Source organism: Dromiciops gliroides, chromosome 3 (genome assembly GCF_019393635.1).
Source record: "Dromiciops gliroides isolate mDroGli1 chromosome 3, mDroGli1.pri, whole genome shotgun sequence".
Lineage (NCBI taxonomy): Eukaryota > Metazoa > Chordata > Mammalia > Microbiotheria > Microbiotheriidae > Dromiciops > Dromiciops gliroides.
In genome coordinates, this window is record NC_057863.1 from 454,352,736 (window position 1) to 454,371,742 (window position 19,007).

Below are 19,007 nucleotides of genomic sequence, written 5' to 3' on the forward strand. Positions count from 1 at the left end.
GATGGCAACTTAGTTGACTAAAGTAGTTCTGTAACAAAATTTTTTAAATTCTTTACTTAAAGAATCAAAAGAGGGTCAGCTAGGTGGTGCAGTGGATAGAGCACTGGCCTTGGATTCAGGAGGACCTGAGTTCAAATCTGGCCTCAGATACTTGAAACTTACTAGCTGTGTGACCCTGGGCAAGTCACTTAACCCTCATTGCCCCTCAAAAACAAACAAATGAATCAAAAGAAAACAATATGTAAAAGAAAATTAGTAACTAGCTATCCCCTAAACTCATCCCATTATTAGAGGCCCCTATCACAATAGTGTTAATGTTTTTTGATACATTTAGGAAATAAATGTAGTTGCAAAAAGTCAACCTATGAGGAGCAGCTAGGTGGCTCAGTGGATAAAGCACCGGCCATGGATTCAGGAGGACCTGAGTTCAAATCCGGCCTCAGACACTTGACACTTACTAGCTGTGTGACCCTGGGCAAGTCACTTAACCCTCATTGCCCTGCAAAAAAAATAAAAATAAATTTTTTTTTTAAAGTCAACCTATGGATGCAGGAAATTTCTAGTAATCATTTGAATATGTAGAGAATTTTATACATTTCATGTTTGACTTTTTTCCCATGTAGTTCATCTTATTTAATCTTCACAACAAAGTTGTAGGGTAGGTCAGATAGAATTATGTTCCCACTTTTATAGATTAGGAACTAACCTAAGAACAGGTAAATCATAATATATTGGCAGCAGTGTATTATTATGGCAACCTTCCTGGAGTCAGGAAGACTCATCAAATCTGACCTCACACTTACCAGCTGTATGATCTTGGGCAAATCATTTAACCCTATTTGCCTGTTTCCTCATCTATAAAATGACCTGGAAAATGGAATGGCAAACCACTCCAGTATCTCTGCCAAGAAAACCCAAAACAGGGTCACAAAGAGTCAGAGAGGCCTGAAAAAACAACTGAACAACAATATGTTGCAGTTGGAAGTGGCTTTAGAGCAGATGTGTTCCAGCCCACACCTGATGATGACAAACTCACTGCCTCAAGAGACAACTTACATTTTTATGCAGTTCAAATTGTTAAGAGTTCCTCCTCATAATGAACTAAAATCTGCATCCCTTGAACTTATATCCTAGTTCTTCCCTCTGGACCTATGCAGAAGAAGTCTTTCACATGACATACTTTCACATATTTTGTGAACAGTGATCATGATCACAACTTTGCTGTATCCTCTCTACATCAAGTTAAATGGCCCCAGTTTGCTTCATCTCATCTTTATACAGCATAATACATCAATCCTGAGGCAGAGTACAACAGGGATACCACCTTTCTCGTTCTTTAATTGTGTTAATATTATCAGCCTGAGATCCCATGCCATATGACAGTGGACTCATCCTGAGATTACAGTACACTAAAAGCCTCATGTCTTTCTTCTCAAGAATTATTTGCTAGTTGAGTCTCTCTCATTCTTTATTTGTGCATGTAGTTGATTGCTTTAACCCAAGTTTAGGACTTTATATTTATCCATACAGAATTTCAAAGTTGTATAACCCAGGTTTTCCAGACAAGCATTTTTCATGAGATTCTCAGAGAATGCTAATAAGACCCAACATGACTATGTCAGAATTAGAGGTGATGCAAGAGCTTTAGAAAAGACAAGTATATTACATCAGAAGAGACATTCAAAGCACCAGAATCTCTATGGGACCAACAATAGAGAGGAGAAAAAAAAAAAAAGACTATCTTGTAGTTATATGGGGAAAGTTAGGTCCCTAACATGTCCCTGATTTCTAGCTTGTCTAGATACAGGAGGGAATGATCTCATCTAACTACCATCTAAAGAACTCACTTACTTTTGTGTATTTTCTGGTATATTCTGATTTACAGAACTTCAATTTATTTTTGCTATTTGCTACTTGGGAATCTACCTGCCAAGACTAGCCCAGGTACTATATGACCAGAACTACAAAAAACTTTTCATATAAATAAAGTCAGATCTCAGTAATTGGAAAAATATTAATTGCTTATGGGTAGGCTGAGCCAATGTAATAAAAATGACAATCCTACCTAAGTTAATTAATTTACTTAGTGCTATACCAAACTATCAAAAATATTTTATAGATCTATTTTTGCTATTTGCTTAGATAAATAAGTTACTCTACATTCACTATTTATGATGGTTTTTGTATAACTAACTGTTGGATGAGAAAGAAGGGGTCAAACTGTAACCCTAATCCTGCCCTTAAGAGTGATTGGGGGGGCAGCTAAGTGGCGAAGTGGATAGACCGCCGGCCCTGGAGTCAGGAGTACCTGAGTTCAAGTCCAGCCTCAGACACTTAAAACTTACTAGCTGTATGACCCTGGGCAAGTCACTTAACCCCAATTGCCTCACCAAAAAAAAAAAAAAAAAGAGTGATTGGGAGGCAGCTAGGTGGCACAGTGCATAGAGCACTGGCCCTGGATTCAGCAGGAGCTGAGTTCAAATCCGGCCTCAGACACTTGACACTTATTAGCTGTGTGACCCTGGGCAAGTCACTTAGCCCTCATTGCCTGGCCAAAAAAAAGAGTGATTGGAAGAGATACTTTCATTCTGAACTGTTTATGCCCCTACACCAGCACCATTTATGGTAGCAAATAGTTATAATAATTCTAGTCCAGTACTCCTCTCCCAGAGGAGAACAGGTTGACTAGCCTTATGGTCCCTTCTCCTGAGGTAGCCAGGAGTTGCAGTGAATAGATTGCTGAACCTAGAGTCAGGAATACCTGAGTTCTAATCTAGCCTCAGATACTTCCTAGTTGTGTGACCCTGGGAAAGTCAATGATAACTACAAATTTACTGAGAACTGACTGATTCCCCACAAGGTCCCCCTACCCAGGCAGGTGAATTGCCAGAGGAAGACCAGTCTTTGTCAATTCCAGACTCTTGATTGACTTATGGACCTTCAACAAGGCAAAATGATCACCCTCTTTACTCCTTGGACTTTATGTTATTATGGAAAAAGATCCACCTACATTAAGTAGTTTCTATTTAGAGGTAAGTAGCTTCTATGCTTAACTCAGGAGCAGTTCTATTGTTTCTTTTGTTAAAGATTCATTTACATTAAGTGGTTGAGTAGTTTCTGTACTTGACTATGGAGCAGTCTTTTGGTTCCCTTTGTTTTGTTACCCCATAAAAACCCTGTCCTCAGTTCCCATCTTTGGGTATTCCTAGCTTTTTGCTTTGCAATACCACAAGGTATAGTTCCTCTGCCCCGATTAAAGACCTTATTTTCTCCTATGTTGATTGTTTCCTTCATTTACAGGTTAACATCACTTACCTTTTGTCTGCCTCAGTTTCGCCCCTGTAAAATGGAGACAATCATAGGTCCTCAAAGGGTTATTGTGTGGATCAAATAAGATCATTTTTGTAAAGTGCTTAGTATATCCCTGGCACATAGCAGGTACTGAATAAAGGCATTATCTCTTCCTTTCCCTTCCTGTTCCCCTCAAAGTATGAATAACAGTCTCTGTTAGATAAGGGTAAACAAGCTTCCAGAGATATCTATCAATGTTTTCCCTTGAGCCACCTGTCTACTTATTTTGACAACCCATTTGGACAGACAAAACTTATATGGGCAACACATACCTTACAATTAGATTCAATTACAGAATCAGTCAATCAACAAACTTAAAGGTATCTTGAATCTCTTTATAATAGTTTGAATGTAGACACAGATGAGTTATGAAATATAGGTGAAATCCAAGTGTCACTTAGCTTTTCAGCTTCTAAAAATCTATGCAAAATTATTGTCCCTAAATCTCCATTTTCATTCACTTAGAACCACTGGATTGATGGGTAAAACTACTTGTGTTATCCAAGTTATAACTTTAAATATGACCCGAACAAGCTATGAGTTAGTCTGCATCTGAACTCCAAATAAATTAATTTTACTCGTTTGAATGCTAGCTCTATTTCTTACTGATATGGGGAAAGCGATAGGAGAAAGCACGTGGGTCCTTAGGATTCCTCTGTAAAGAATTACACTCTCGTGCAAGACCTAATCAGGAATAAGAGAACAGGTTTATTGGGGTACAAGAGAAACCGGCCGGGAGGAAGGGTTTGCCAGAACAAAACGCTTTCCCCCCAACTGACTTGTGGGGTGCCATTTTATAGGGTTTAGATGGGGGGTGGGTAAGAGTCTCTTATTGGGTGAGGGGCTGGTGGTCTTCCCGCGTTGCGCTGTGGTAGGAAGAATCCCTCGTGAGAGATCTGGTGGTGGGTGTCAACTTTGTCCTGATGGGTCTAAGCAGTCTGCTGATGGGCGGTTCCAGGTGGTCTTCTCCTGGATTACCTCATCCAGATGCTTAGGAGGACTGGAATGTGGGGTGATGGTCCTGGAGCATGCTCAGTTCAATCTGTGCCACTTATCTCCGTTAGGTGGGTGTGTGTGTCCTTGATTGTGTTCAAGGAGAGGCCTACTTGAGTTCAAGGGAAAACCCCTGAGGTTTCAAGGAAAAGGTTCCTTGAACCCCCCAGAGAATTGTTGGGGTGACCGGGGCCCATAATCCTCCCATGACATTACTATGTAATACTAGGCAAATCTTTGGGTCTCAATTTCCTCATTTGTAAAATTAAAATGATAGGATTACATGATCTCTAAAGTCCCTCCATCTCTAAATTCTATGAAAAAGTCAAAAGTGCTTCTCGAGGTTTTAAGTGAAAAAAATGTAATATTTGAATGCTGACATTTTATAAATATGGATTAATAAAAGTCTTATAATCATGTATAGAAAACTATTTTCATCACATTATTTGGATTATATAGTAATCAATTCTAATGTAACAAAGTAATTACATGGGGAAAATGGAGTAGGGGGTTAGGGAAAGGGGGTAGGGGTTTGGGGTCCTTGGGAATTCCTCTTTAAAGAATTACATCCTCTTGCACACAAAAGCAATAGAATAAGATAGTAGTTTATTTAGGGGCTGGAGAAGGGAAGGGAAACAGAGAGAAATCCTTGGACTTCTCATGGGGAGAAAGGCATGGCAGAGAGCATGGCTCTGAGGTACTGATATGGGGGGAAAATGGGGTATGGGTTTGGTTAGGGGTTGGGGTTCTTAGGAATTCCTCTTTAAAGAATTACACCCTCTTGCACACAAAAGTAGTTAAAATAGGTGTAGTTTATTTAGGAGCAAGGGAAGGGAAGAGTGGGGGGAGGGGAACCATGAAAGAAATCCTTGGATTTCTCATGGGGAGATAGGCACAAAGTACATGGCTCCGAGGTACCAAATCTCCTCGAACAGGAGACTGGAAGGTACTTTTATAGAGGACTGATGGGGGTGGACCATCTGCCTGTGAAAAGTTCCTTTATTGAGGGAGGACCATCCCCCACTGGTGGTAGCTGAGGGAATTGGGTGAGGAGTGGAGGACCATCCCCCACTGGTAGTGACTAGAGGAATTGGGTGAGGGGTGGCTACTGATCCCTCTTCAGAACACAAAGGCCAAAGCCACACCCAAATTTATCTCCCCGGGGTAAGGGAGACCAGAATGAAGGGTAGGAATCCCAAGCTAGCTCAGTCTGATTTAGTTCAGTTTATCTCTCTAGGCATCTGTCCTCTGGTTTAGTTTCTCAAGGAGAAAGTTCCTTGATGTGCCCCAGAGAATTTCTGGGGTGCTCTGCACCCCCATGACAATACCAATCTCCTCAAGCAGGAGACAGGCAGATACTTTTATAGAGGACTGATGGGGGTGATCATCTGACTGTGGAAGGTTCCCTTAGTAAGGGAGGACCCTCCCCCACTGGTGGTGGCTGGAGAAGTTGGGTGAGGGGTGGCTGGGATCTCTCAAGCCATTTCTCTGCTCCTCAGGCCACAAAGGCAGCAGCCACACCTAATCTTATCTCTCTGGGGGTGAGGGAGACTAGAATGAAGGGTGGGGGTCCCAGAGCTAACTCGGCTGTGATCTGGTTCCACTTATCTCTTTAGGTGTGTCTGTCAACTTCTGGGGTGCTCTGGGCCCATAACAGTAATATACAAAATGATAATTATTTTTATGAAATATATTGATTTCTTTCAAATGTGCACAGACTAAGCTTTCAGAGAACTTTATCCAAAAGTATTTATGAATCATCAAATTATGAATGACACAATCCTAAGGGAGCCACTCTATTATAAACTTCCTAAATAAAAGGATTCTTATACTCTCTTATAGCTAGAAAAGTGCCATGCCAGTTATAAAAATGCAATATTTATTGGTTGATTGACTATTGTATAAAGAATTATCTTCAACTTTTCCCTGGACTAAAGGAATTTTTATCCGTTAGCAGAGATCAAGTCCTACATATTTTAAAATTGGATACTTAAAAATCCACTTGGTTTTCTCAAAGTACTACTTTATGAAATTCTGGGTCAGTATCACAGCTGGTATATAGTATTGTCATGGGGTGCAGAGCACCCCAGAAGTTCTCTGGGGTACATCAAGGAATCTTCTCCTTGAGAAACTAAACCAGAGGACAGATAAGCCTAGAGAGATAAGGAGAACCAAATGGGACTGAGGTAGCTTCAATCTCCACCCTTCATTCTGGTCTCCCTTAACCCTGGGGAGATAAGTTTGGGTGTGGCTGCAGCCTTTGTGTCATGAAGAGAGATCCGTACCCACCCCTCACCCAATTCCTCCAGTCACCACCAGTGGGGGATGGTCCTCCCTCACTAAAGGAACTTTCCACAGGCAGATGGTCCACCCCCATCAGCCCCCTATAAAAGTACCTGCCAGTCTCCTACTCAAGGAGATTGGTACCTCTGAGCCACGTGCTTTGTGCCTATCTCCCCATGAGAAGTCCAAGGATTTCTTTCATGGTTTCCCCCCACCCCTTCCCTTCCCTTCCCTTCCCTTCCCCCTAAAGAAATTACCATCTTATTCTAACTACTTTTGTGTGCAAGAGTGTGTAATTCTTTAAAGAGGAATTCCTAAGAACCCCAACCCCTAACCCAACCCGTATCCCATTTCCCTCCATTACAGTATGAAATTAGTACAATTAGAGAGGTAGACAGAGATTCCTGTTTTTCTAGAGTTTGTTTAAACTAAATTGCAACTGCATTTTTATTCTTTTGTTTGAAAATCTGGGTCATCCATTCCACTGACTGGGAAGAAGGGAGGAAATCCATGGAAAAACTAAATATCATGCTATATCATTTTGCTCAGTTGTTATTAGCTAAATCAGACAAGACTTAACAAAATCACTTCAATGTGGTTATTTTTTTTTAAATGATGCTTTAAGTCCCACAAGGTGGCAGCAGAGAAAACTCCATGTACAATAAAGTTTATAGAGTAAGGTAATGAACTGAATGACTGAGAGTTGTGTGTTTCTGGTTGAAACCACAAATACAGCTTTGGATTCTAGCCAGTTTGGGGGGTGTTTTTTTGTTTGTTTGTTTGTTTTGAACATTTATAACTCCTCAAAGGAATCTACTCTATTAACAATACAACTAAAGTAGCCTCAGATAACCCAACCTAGACATACTGGGTAGACGTGTACTTAAATTCATAATATAAAAAGCTGGAAAGGACCTGTTCCTATATTTTGCCTATGAGGAAATATCAGTTTAGGAAAGTTAATGAATTTGCCCAAGGTCACATAACTAATCAACAACAGAGGTGGGACTAGAACTCACATCTCCAGTTTCTTGATCCAGGGGCTTTTCTATGATAATTGAGTTCTAGTATGTTGTCTATGGGCAGCTAGGAGGAACAGTGGACACTGGGCTTGGAATCAGGAAGACTCATTTATCATGAGTTCAAATCTGGCTTCAGACACTTACTACCTCTGTGACCCTGGAAAAGTCACTTAACACTGTTGGTTTCAGTTCTTCATTTGTAAAACAAGCAGCAGATATCATCTACTATAGAGTCTGGTTGTTTGTGGTCCTTTGTTCTCGGAGGACCAAAATGACACCACTATGTTAGAGTCAAGTTATAGTATGTCCAGTTGTGGCTGATCAGACCAATACAAGTTCAGAATGCTATACTACAGGTTGGGCACAAATAATCCATATGAGCATTTGGGTAGAGTCTCTAAATTTGTACATATCCCATTTCTTTTGAGCTACTTCAATTCTGCATTGTTTATAGAATACAGCTCCTGCTCTGATGAGGGCATGCCGTGCTGGTGTCTCCTATGTCACTCAATCAGTTCCAAAGTTCTTTAGAGAACTTTGTCTAGGGATTGGCAAACTACTGTGGTAGAGGGCCAAATTTGGGGAGTAAAAGCTAAGAATTATTTTTATATCTTAAATAATAACTAGAGCTAATATTTGCATAGTGCTTATTATGTGCCAGGCATTATGCTGAGCACTTTACAATTTTTATCTCATTTGCTTCTCACCCTGAGAGGTAGCTACTGTTATTATCTCCATTTTATAGATGAGGAAATTTAGACAAACAGAAGTTGTCACACAGCTGGAGGCCAGATTGGATTTGGGTCTTCCTGAAGCTAAACCCAACACTCTATTTGTTTTGGGAAATTCCGATGGAGAAACCCAAACAGCACTCAGTAATAAGGAAGAGCAGTTTATTGATACACCGGCCCAAAGCAGAGTAGCCTCTGATACTCTGGGCGGCCAACAAGTGTCCAAGCTGCAGTTTTTATATCTCTTAAGTGTGAAAATGCATCCAGGTTTTCACAGGTACATTGTGGTGAGCTTGCTTGGCAGACAGGAAGGCATATTTCAGTAAACAGAGGCATAAGTCAGGAAGTTGGTACTAAACCACAGACTTCAGGGAAACAAACAGTACGATCTACTTTCATTTTGGGGTCTCAGCTCATCCCCCATATTTTCCCATATTATATTCATTATACCATCTTGTAAATATATGTTGGTGTTTTGTTTTTGTGGGGTTTTTTTGGTGAGGTAATTGGGGTTAAGTGACTTGCCCAGGGTCACACAGCTAGTAAGTGTTAAGTGTCTGAGGCCAGATTTTAACTCAGGTCCTCCTGAATCCAGGGCCGGTGCTCTATCCACTGTGCCACCTAGCTACCCCTGTCTTGTAAATGTAAATGCAAAAACAAGCATTACTTTGCCAAGGCATTAGTTACCCCTCTAGATCAGAGCTTCTTAAACTTTTTCCACTCCTGACCCCTTTTCGCCAGAGAAATTTTTACGGGACTTGGGGTATAGAGGTATATAAAATAGGCATACATAACCTTTTATTGATGCCAAATTTTTCACAGCCCCCACATTTAGTTATATAACCCCATATGGGGTAAGAGCCCACAGTTTAAGAAGCTTTAATCTAGATCACACTGTCTAACTATAAGTGTCCCACAGGATTCTGTCCTGGACCCTCTTCTCCTATTCTACTTTCCTTGATGATCTCATTAACTCCCATGAATTTAATTACCATCTCCATGCTCAAATCTAACAATCTCTCTGTTGACTTCCAATATCCCGTCTCCAACTATCTTTCAAATATCTCAAACTGGTTGTCCAGTAGACATTTAAAATTCAACAGAAACTCATTATCTTTCCCCCTAAATTCTCCTTACCTTCCCTATTACTGTAGAGGATAGCACTGGGCCCTTAAGTTGGAAGGTTCTGAGTTCAAATCTCACCTCAAAAACTTACTAGCTATGTGACCCTGGGCAAATCATTTAACCCCAATTGCCTTAAATATCTGGGACCATCTTCCTGATGTATATCTTGCCACTGGACCCAGATGGCTCTGGAGGAGAGAGTGAAGATAGTGACCTTGCATAGTCCTTCCTCACTTAAATCCAATTCACTGAAAGTCATGGGTTCTCTTTGAGAATGAAGGACAAACAATCACAGTAGAGGGCAACACCATCCTCCCAGTCCCTCAGGCTTCCAACCTGCATTTCATCCTGGACATTTCTCACCTTCCATCCAATCTATTGCCAAGGCCTATAGATTTCAGCTTTGCAAAACGTCTCACATATGGCCTTTTCTCTTGGACACTGCCACAACTCTGGTACAGGTCTTTATCACCTGGACCATTGCAATAACCTCCTGGTGGGTCTCCCTGACTTAAGTCTCTTCCCTTTCCAATTCACCATCTATTCAACCAACAAAGTAGTTGTCCATGTTATCCCCTCACCCCCCACCTCGCCACGCCCCCACTTAATAAACTCATGTGCTTCCCCATCGCCTCCAGGATTAAACAGAAAATGTTCTATTTGGTATTCAAAAGCCCTTCATAACCTAGGCCCCCTCTTACCTTTCCAGTCTTCTTAGATCTTATTCCCCAGCACATACTCTTCAATACAATGACACTGGCCTCCTGGCTATTGAACAAACAAGACATTACATCTCAGCTCCAGACAATTTGTTTCTGACTGGCTCCCTTTAAGACCCACTAAAATCTTCTAGAGGAAGCCTTTCCCTAACCTCTCTTATTTCTAGGCCCTCCCTTCTTTTGTTTCCTATTTGTCCTGTAAGTAGCTTGTTTATACATATTTGTCTGCTTGTCTCCTCCCCTCTTTAGATTGTGAGCTCCTTGTGGGCAGGGACTGCCTTTTCTCTCCTTTTGTATCCCCAGATCTTACTTAGTACAGTGCCTGGCACAGAGTAGATGCTCAATAAAGATTTATTGTTTATTGTTATTTATTGGCCCCCTCTCTCTGATCCCATCTAAATGCACTATTACTTGTCTAGTCTCTCTAATGGTATCTATAGGGTGGGGAATAAGAAGAAAACTAATCTTCACACTTTCCCTCATCCCTAAAGATCAAATCTAGGGCAGGTAGGAAGCACAGTGGATAGAGTACTGGGGCTGAAGATGGGAAGACTCACCTTTCTGAATTCAAAACTGGCCTCAGACACTTCCTAGCTGTGTGACCCTGGGTAAGTCACTTAACCCTGTTTGCCTCAGTTTCCTCATCTGTAAAATGAGCTGGAGAAGGAAATGGCAAACCACCCCAGTATCTTTGCCAAGAAAATCCCAAATGCAGTCACAAAGAGTTGGATGTAATAAACAACAACAATGAAGACCAACTTCCTCTTAAGGCTTATCTCCAACTCTTGGACTGGAATCCTCCAGACTATTATTCTTTGACCATTAGAATGGTTCACTCTTTGACCAATCAACTCCAAACTGGCTTTCCATTTTTAGAGGTAGCCCAAGAGATGTGACTTGATATTTTCAGCCAATTACAAGATCTTTCCTGTTTATGGTTATCTGCCTTTTATCTGCCCCAAATCATATAATCTTTTCAAATTGATCTAAGACCTATTTATTCACACCTAGTTTACACTTTTGATAGAGTAATTGCTTCAATTTATATATCTGGGCCTTCTGTGATCACAAAAATTAAGGTGGGGAGGGTGTATGGAACTCACTTCTTATACAATTAACACAGTTATTAACACCTCATAAACTGGGTTGAACACACAAATCAGCCTTTGTTACAATCCCTTAAAATCATTACTCTTATTTTCTAAAAGAATAAGTTAACGTATAACTTCCAATTTAAAAAATCTGGGGCAGCTAGATGGCGCAGTGGATAGAGCACCAGCCCTGGATTCAGGAGTACCTGAGTTCAAATCCGGCCTCAGACACTTAATACTTACTAGCTGTGTGACCCTGGGCAAGTCACTTAACCCCAATTGCCTCACTAAATAAATAAATAAATAAAAAATCTCTGATGTTTAAAGTTTGCAAAAGTTTTTATGCATGATCTCATTTTAGCCTTACAACAACTCTGTGAGATAGATCTTATTGCTCACATTTTAGAGATAAGGAAAGGGGAGCCCAGAGAGGCTAAATAACTTTCCCAAAGTCATGTAACTAAATTTCATAGGTGGGATCTGACTACAAAATCTTCTTGACCACTCTCCAGTCTTCTGCCTGCTATGCTGCTTCTATTAGGGTGTATGGGGTGTTCAGGAGGACTAAACCAGGTTGAAGGTAACTGACAGGCCTCGTCTACCCCAAGCCTGTGAAGACTTTCTTCTGGAAGAATGGGGAAATGAGAACAATTTGTTTCAACAGCCATGAAGGCAGCTGAAGCAGACACTGTGGAGTGCTTAGAGCTTGGTCAGATTTGGGACACCAAGATCATTCGCTGCACCCTGGGCCATCATCAGTTATCCAGACTTTTGTCTTGCCACTGGACTTGGATGAGAGAGTGGGGCTGACAACTTCCTACAGCTTGGCCTTACTTAAATCCAATTCATGCACAAGTCAAGATGTCACCCTGTAATGTCATTGGTCCTCTTTGAAAAGGAAGGATGAACAACAACAAGCATTGGGAAAACAATAAATAAATTTAAAAATCATATTTACATAGCACTTTTAGGTTTACAAAGAACTTCCCTTACAATGTCCCTGTATAAAATATTACTACAGGATGTGTAGTATTATCCTGGTGTTACAGAGGAAGAAAATGAAAGACTGAGTGATGAAGTGACTGGCCTTTAATCGCACAATCAGTACGCGTCTGGGGTAGAATCTGAATCCAGGTTTACAGACACCAAATATGCTGCCTTTAAAATAAATTTGCCCCAGTTGACAATCAAAAACAGTAGGAAAAAAAAGCATTCATATATTGATTGCTTTGTGGCCAGCTAGGTGTCACAGTGGATAGAGTACCTGGCCTGCAGTTAGGAAGACTCATCTTCTTGAGTTCAAATGTGGCCTGAGACACGTAGTAGCCCTGTAACCTTGGGCAAGTCACTTAACTCTGTTTGCCTCAGTTTCCTCATATGTAAAATGAGCTGGAGAAGGAAATGGCAAACCTCCCCAGGATCTTTGCCAAGAAAACCCCAAATGGGATTGAGTCAGACAGGACTGAAAATGACAACAACATATAGTGCTTTAAGGTCTGTAAAGCATTTTATAAATATTATCCCATCTGAGACTCACAAAAACCCTGGGAAGCAGATGCTGTTATTATCCCCATTTCACAGATGACAAACCAAGGCAGACAGAAGTCAGATGACTTCTGAGGACAGATTTGAGCCCAAGATTTTGGACTACAGATCCAATGCTATGTCCACTGAACCACCTAGCTGCCTCTAAGCAATACATGTTCACCCAATATAACATCCTCTCATCCTATTTTAAGTATATTTGAAGATTTTAAAAAATCTTCCACATTAAATCATTTGTTTTAAATACCTTGAAGATTTTGTCAAAAACAGCATTATAATATAATAGAATGACTTCTTAATTGGTATCAAACAATTTTTCCTAGATTTTACTGTATATACAACTAACTTGTTATGTGACCTTGGGCAAGTCACCTTTCTACCCTCAGTTTTCTCCTCTGTAAAAACAAATAAAGACTAAGGAATTTAGATTAAAAGATAACTTTGAAGGTCATTTCCAGTTATAATAGTCTATTTAAAAGTGGGAAAGGACTTGGGGAAGTGCTTTAGGCTTGCCTCTAGCTTCCTTTCAGATCCTATTCACTGTAATCAATAAGAAATAACAGGTTTATGGTCTAAATGCTACATTGGTAGCCTTGAAATATTTTTTAAAAAATAAACAAGAGGAGGACTGTCCATAAATATTAGAATTTTCAGAGAATTATTTAGGGGTTGCAAGGGGCAAGAATTCAAAGGAAGAGAAGGCAAATGTAATCTGCAAGGGAAACCTTGACTGTTTTGTATCCCCAGCTTTTAGCACATTGCCTGCTACATAGTGGGTGCTTAATAAATGTTTGTTGATTTTTATGTCACTTTTGTTTATGAATATTTTTTTTTGTTTTGGGGGATTTGGGGGGGGTATTTTTGGCAGGGCAATGAGGGTTAAGTGACTTGCCCAGGGTCACATGGCTAGTAAGTGTCAAGTGTTTGAGAGTGGATTTGAACTCAAGTCTTCCTGAATCCAGGGCTGGTACTTTATCCACTGCCCCACCTAGCTGCCCCTATAAATGTTAATTGAATAACCAACTCTACTACATGTAATTAAAAGTTTAATCCTTAGTCCTGACTATATCTTTTAGGCATAATAGATCTTAAATTAAAAAAAAAAATTCTTAGCTCTTTGGGGGACAGCTAGATGGCACAGTGGATAAAGCACCAGCCTTGGATTTAGGAGGACCTGAGTTCAAATCCAGCCTCAGACACTTGACACTTACTAGCTGTGTGACTCTGGACAAGTCATTTAACTCTCATTGCCCCATAAAAAAGAATCTTAATATATAGTTACATAAAAAAGCAATCTAATAAAAATATATTTTTTTAATTTTAAAGGACCATACAAAAACTTGTGAAAGTAAATGAGAATCTATTTTATATTTTTTTTAATTCCCAGAAATGGAAGGAAAACCTAAAGCATTCCTTTTTTTTTTTTTTTTTTAGTGAGGCAATTGGGGTTAAGTGACTTGCCCAAGGTCACACAGCTAGTAAGTATTAAGTGTCTGAGGCCGGATTTGAACTCAGGTCCTCCTGACTCCAGGGCCAGTGCTCTATCCACTGCACCACCTAGCTGCCCCAGCATTCCTTTTTAATATACTTCAGTATTTAACAACTCTTCTTGTCAATTAGAGAAGCCTATTCATGTTGTTCTTCTGTGAAGTACAATTATAATGTAAACAAACTACTTTGAGTAAGACTAGAGAATACAGTACATGAACTAGAGAATCTTTTTCTGGAATAAATCCAGATACCATGTTAAGCCATTTCAGTAGATTGACTCAGCCATATAAAAAGAATCCTACTTTTTCTTTCAACAACCATGATTACTGAGTAATGACTAGAGCCTTCACTGAACAGGGGCACTATGGCAACCAGACTGCCCGGAGGGAAAAGGGAGGGAAGGAAGATGTTACCTAGCAACAGCAACCTTTGAAGCAAGAGTTTTGGGGGGTTTTGTTTTTGTTTCTTTTTCTCTTAAACTGCTAAAGAAAATTGCAAGCAGTTGGTAGAATTAGAAAATGTAATCAAAGTAGAAGAAGAGGGGCAGCTAGGTGGTGCAGTGGATAGAGCACCAGCCCTGGAGTCAGGAGTACCTGAGTTCAAATCCAGCCTCAGACACTTAACACTTATTAGCTGTGTGACCCTGGGCAAGTCACTTAACCCCAATTGCCTCACTAAAAAAAAAAAACAAAAAAAAAAAGCCAAAACAAAAAAAAAGTAGAAGTACAGGGATAATAGACTTGGAACAGAAATTTAGGAATGTTGAAGAGCAGAGGAATAGGAAATTAGAGTAAAGGAAAAAATAACATGATTTCAGTCAGTAACATTCAAGTGCCTACTATGTGCCATGTACTTTAAGTGCCAAGTATACAAAAAGAGGTAAAGACAGTTCCTGACCTGGAAGAGCTCACAATGTAATTGGAGAAACAACAAGCAACAATTATGTTGTTGTTTTAGTCATATCCAATTCTTCTCCACCCCATTTGGGGTTTTCTTGGCAAAGGTACTGGAGTGGTTTGCCCTTTCCTTCTCCGGCTCATTTTACAGATGAGGAAACTGAGGCAAAAATAGGGTTAAGTGACTTGCTCAGGGTCACACAGCTAGTAAGTGCCTGAGGCCACATTTGAACTCAGATCTTTCTGACTCCAGGCCCAGTTCTCTAAACAAGTATGTACAAACAAACTATACATGAAAGAAGTAAGAAATGAACAAAAGGAAGGCACTAGAGTTAATTAAGAGGGGCTGGGAAAGACATCCTATAGAAGGTGGGATTTTAGTTGGGACTTGAAGGAAACTAGGAAAGCCAGGAAGCAGAGATGAGGAGAGAGATCATTCCAGGCACATGGGGAACAGCCAAGGAAAATGGCCAGAACCAGGAAATGGAGTGCATATCAGGGATTATTATTTCAAAGGAAAATCAGTCATTAAATATTAAGTAACTATTAAAAAAAAGAAATGTGGTGATACAGTTAACATAAGGAAAAAATGAACTTCAGACATAAAGAAGAAAATTGATCTCTGAGCAAAGAATAATCATTTTAGCAAGGTCATTGACCACTGAGCATCTAAATGAAAATTCCTACATTTCCTGCAATAAAGAAATAACTCCATACTTAGAGTCAAACCTGTTTAGAAGGAAGTTAAACCTGCTGCAGTTAGACAGACCTATACCAATAAAGAATTTTTTCAGTGCAGATTTTACACTATTAATGATTAATAGACCATCTTTGAAGGTCACTTTTCAAAAAGATCACTTTCCTCTGGAATGGTCAGTTCCTTTAGGATGAAGAGTCAGTCCTCTTTTCATTTGGAGCTTTGAAAGGCCTTTGCCATTATAATCTACAACAACAGTTACTATTTACTGAGTCATTAGGTAGTGTACTCAAGGCTCAATTCTTGACACAGTATTCTACAAATAAGTCAAATATCTTTCAATGATTTTCATTTAGTTTGATATACCTTTTTTATTTATTTTATTTTATTTTTTAGTGAGGCAATTGGGGTTAAGTGACTTGCCCAGGGTCACACAGCTAGTAAGTGTTAAGTGTCTGAGGCCAGATTTGAACTCAGGTACTCCTGACTCCAGGGCCGGTACTCTATCCATTGCGCCACCTAGCTGCCCCATATACCTTTTTTAAATGTGTAGACTCCATGACTACAAAGGAGCAAGGCTTAATTAATATAAGGGTGACCTTTAAGTTGGAGACGGTGCCAAAGGAAGAGTAGTGACTGCTGTCTCCAAAGCTCACTCAGGCTTTCTAAGTTGTGTTTTCATGGAAATTTGGCAGGAAAAGTCTTATTTTGATGTAGAAAACTTAAAAGTCCAAGAATGCTGTGGATTTTTCTATAGACACCAAATCAAGGCCTTGCTATCTCAGAAAAACATCTGGTGGAGACAATGAGGATTGTGACTTGCCCAGGGTCACACAGCTAGTAAGTGTCAAGTCTGAGGATGGATTTGAACTCAGGTTCTCCTGAATCCAAGGCTGGTACTTTATCCACTGCACCACCTAGCTGCCCCCAAAATGTGTGTTTTTTTGGTTTTTTTGCTGGGCAATTGGGGTTAAGTAACTTGCCCAGGGTCACATAGCTAGTAAGTGTTAAGTGTCTGAGGCCATATTTGAACTCAGGTCCTCCTGAATCCAGGGCCAATGCTCTATCCACTGCATCACCTGGCTGCCCTTCAAAATGTGTTTTTAGGAGACAATACCAAGTCTTACAGACAAACCAGTCTGGCTAGAGCAGACAGTTCAAGTAAGAAAGGAGCAAGAGATAAGATTAAAAATATGTGTTGTAGTTAGATTTTGGAGGTCCTTTAATACCCGAGTAAAGAGTATCAGAAATTGAAAAAGGAAAGAAAGGGAGAAAAATGGTAAAAAAAAAAAAAATCCAAATGACTTTTAATTAACTCTGCTCAAGAAGGATGACACATTTCTTTTAATCATGGTACTTACAGTACTTTGAATAAATGAATGAGTGAATTTTTTAAAAAAGTATTTACTAAGTGCTTTCTATTTGCAAAATACTATGTTAAGCACCAACACCCGATAGAAAAATACACCTGAAATAGAATAGCAAAGTGGGATAGTCCCTGCTCCCAATGGAGAGACAACACAGACAGAAGGTTTCAGCTGCAAGTCAAATGGATATCTCATGATCCTTAGAGTGCAATGGAAAAACTCATGATAATGTCTCACTTTGAATTTACATTATAATGCCACAATTAATTCCACTACTAGAATCATATCAGTTTATGATGAACTATTTAAGCAGTACTAAGGACTTTGGTGGCAAGAACTTTGCTTTCTTCGCCTTTGGTGGCTGTGGCTGAAGCACCTGAGCAATTAATTAGTTGCCAGATTGTGTCTCCATAAAGGTTTTCTTACCTGGATGATGATTTTAGGGTCTGATTTCAAAGCAGGACAGAGTAGTGGTAGGGGTGGCACTGCCACTCCCATAGCCGTTGGGCCTGCCTGTCTATCAGTGGCAGTTAATGGTGGTAGTGGTAGTGGTGATAGCAAGGAAGGTAGTCCCTTTCTCCAAACTTTGAAATTGTAAAGTGCTTCATAAATGTTATCTAGGATCATTATTCTTATATTCTTACCTTCTTCTCCAGTCAAAGTCTTATCCAGACCTGCCAACAATACTATAGCAAACCTTACTGGAGAACTCTCTCATCAATCCCTGAACAGTAACAGAAAAGGAAAGGACATGGAAAATCCATACATTGGATAGCTAGTAGCTGAATAACTGGAAAATAGTTATATTTACAATACAGGATTAATACGCCAGTTTCTAGTTTAGGAGCATTGTGTTGCTGGACAGGCTGTCTGGCAGATATGATACAAAGCATACTCCAAACCCATGTGTTAACTGTGACATTTGTCACAAGAATAAGTGTAGTAGTAATTCTAGTTTCCTGCTGAAAGAGAAAAATCTGGAAGTTATTTGTATTAATCTAAATTTGCTATAGTTTTATTTGAACAAGTTTTACTATCTAAATGGGCTATAAGATTTCAAAGAGTGTTTTTTACCTAGTGGTCATATTTTATCAGTCACAATAGCTGTGAGCTATTCTGTTGCTTAAATGTGGAAAGCCCTTATGAGAATAAAAGGTCAGTTAACAGCAGTATCCTATGAGTGCCTTCTATCTCCCTCTATTGGTATTTATTTAAGAGAACAAAATGTTTGTGATGGTGGCCTTTGAAACATATTAAGAATGAAATTCTCCTTCTGGGCTCTAAGAATAGGTAAAGTTTGAAAAGGAGAACTCAATCAGCAGGATTTGCTTTCTCTCCCTCAAAGATAAAGCTGAAGAGACTTGGAAATGAAACAAACTTCTTAAAGGGTAGAAAAGATGAAAATGAAAGTGATTAGAAGAAGACATTGTGGAGGCGAAAAGGAAATTGAAACCAAAAGGAATGACATCTACTAGAAGATAAAATAGAAAATGCAGAGAATCAATATGCAAATAGTAAGATGGACAAAAATCAAAATTTTAAAGATTATAAAATAATGATGGTAGAGACAAAAGGTGACAGACCACATCAGTGGGAAGCTTCTAAAAGACAGCACCCTTATTTTTCCTGTACTCATATACATACATCCTAACCTTAGCCTTCTCTCCACCCAGCCAGAGTGACACAGTCTTTAGGT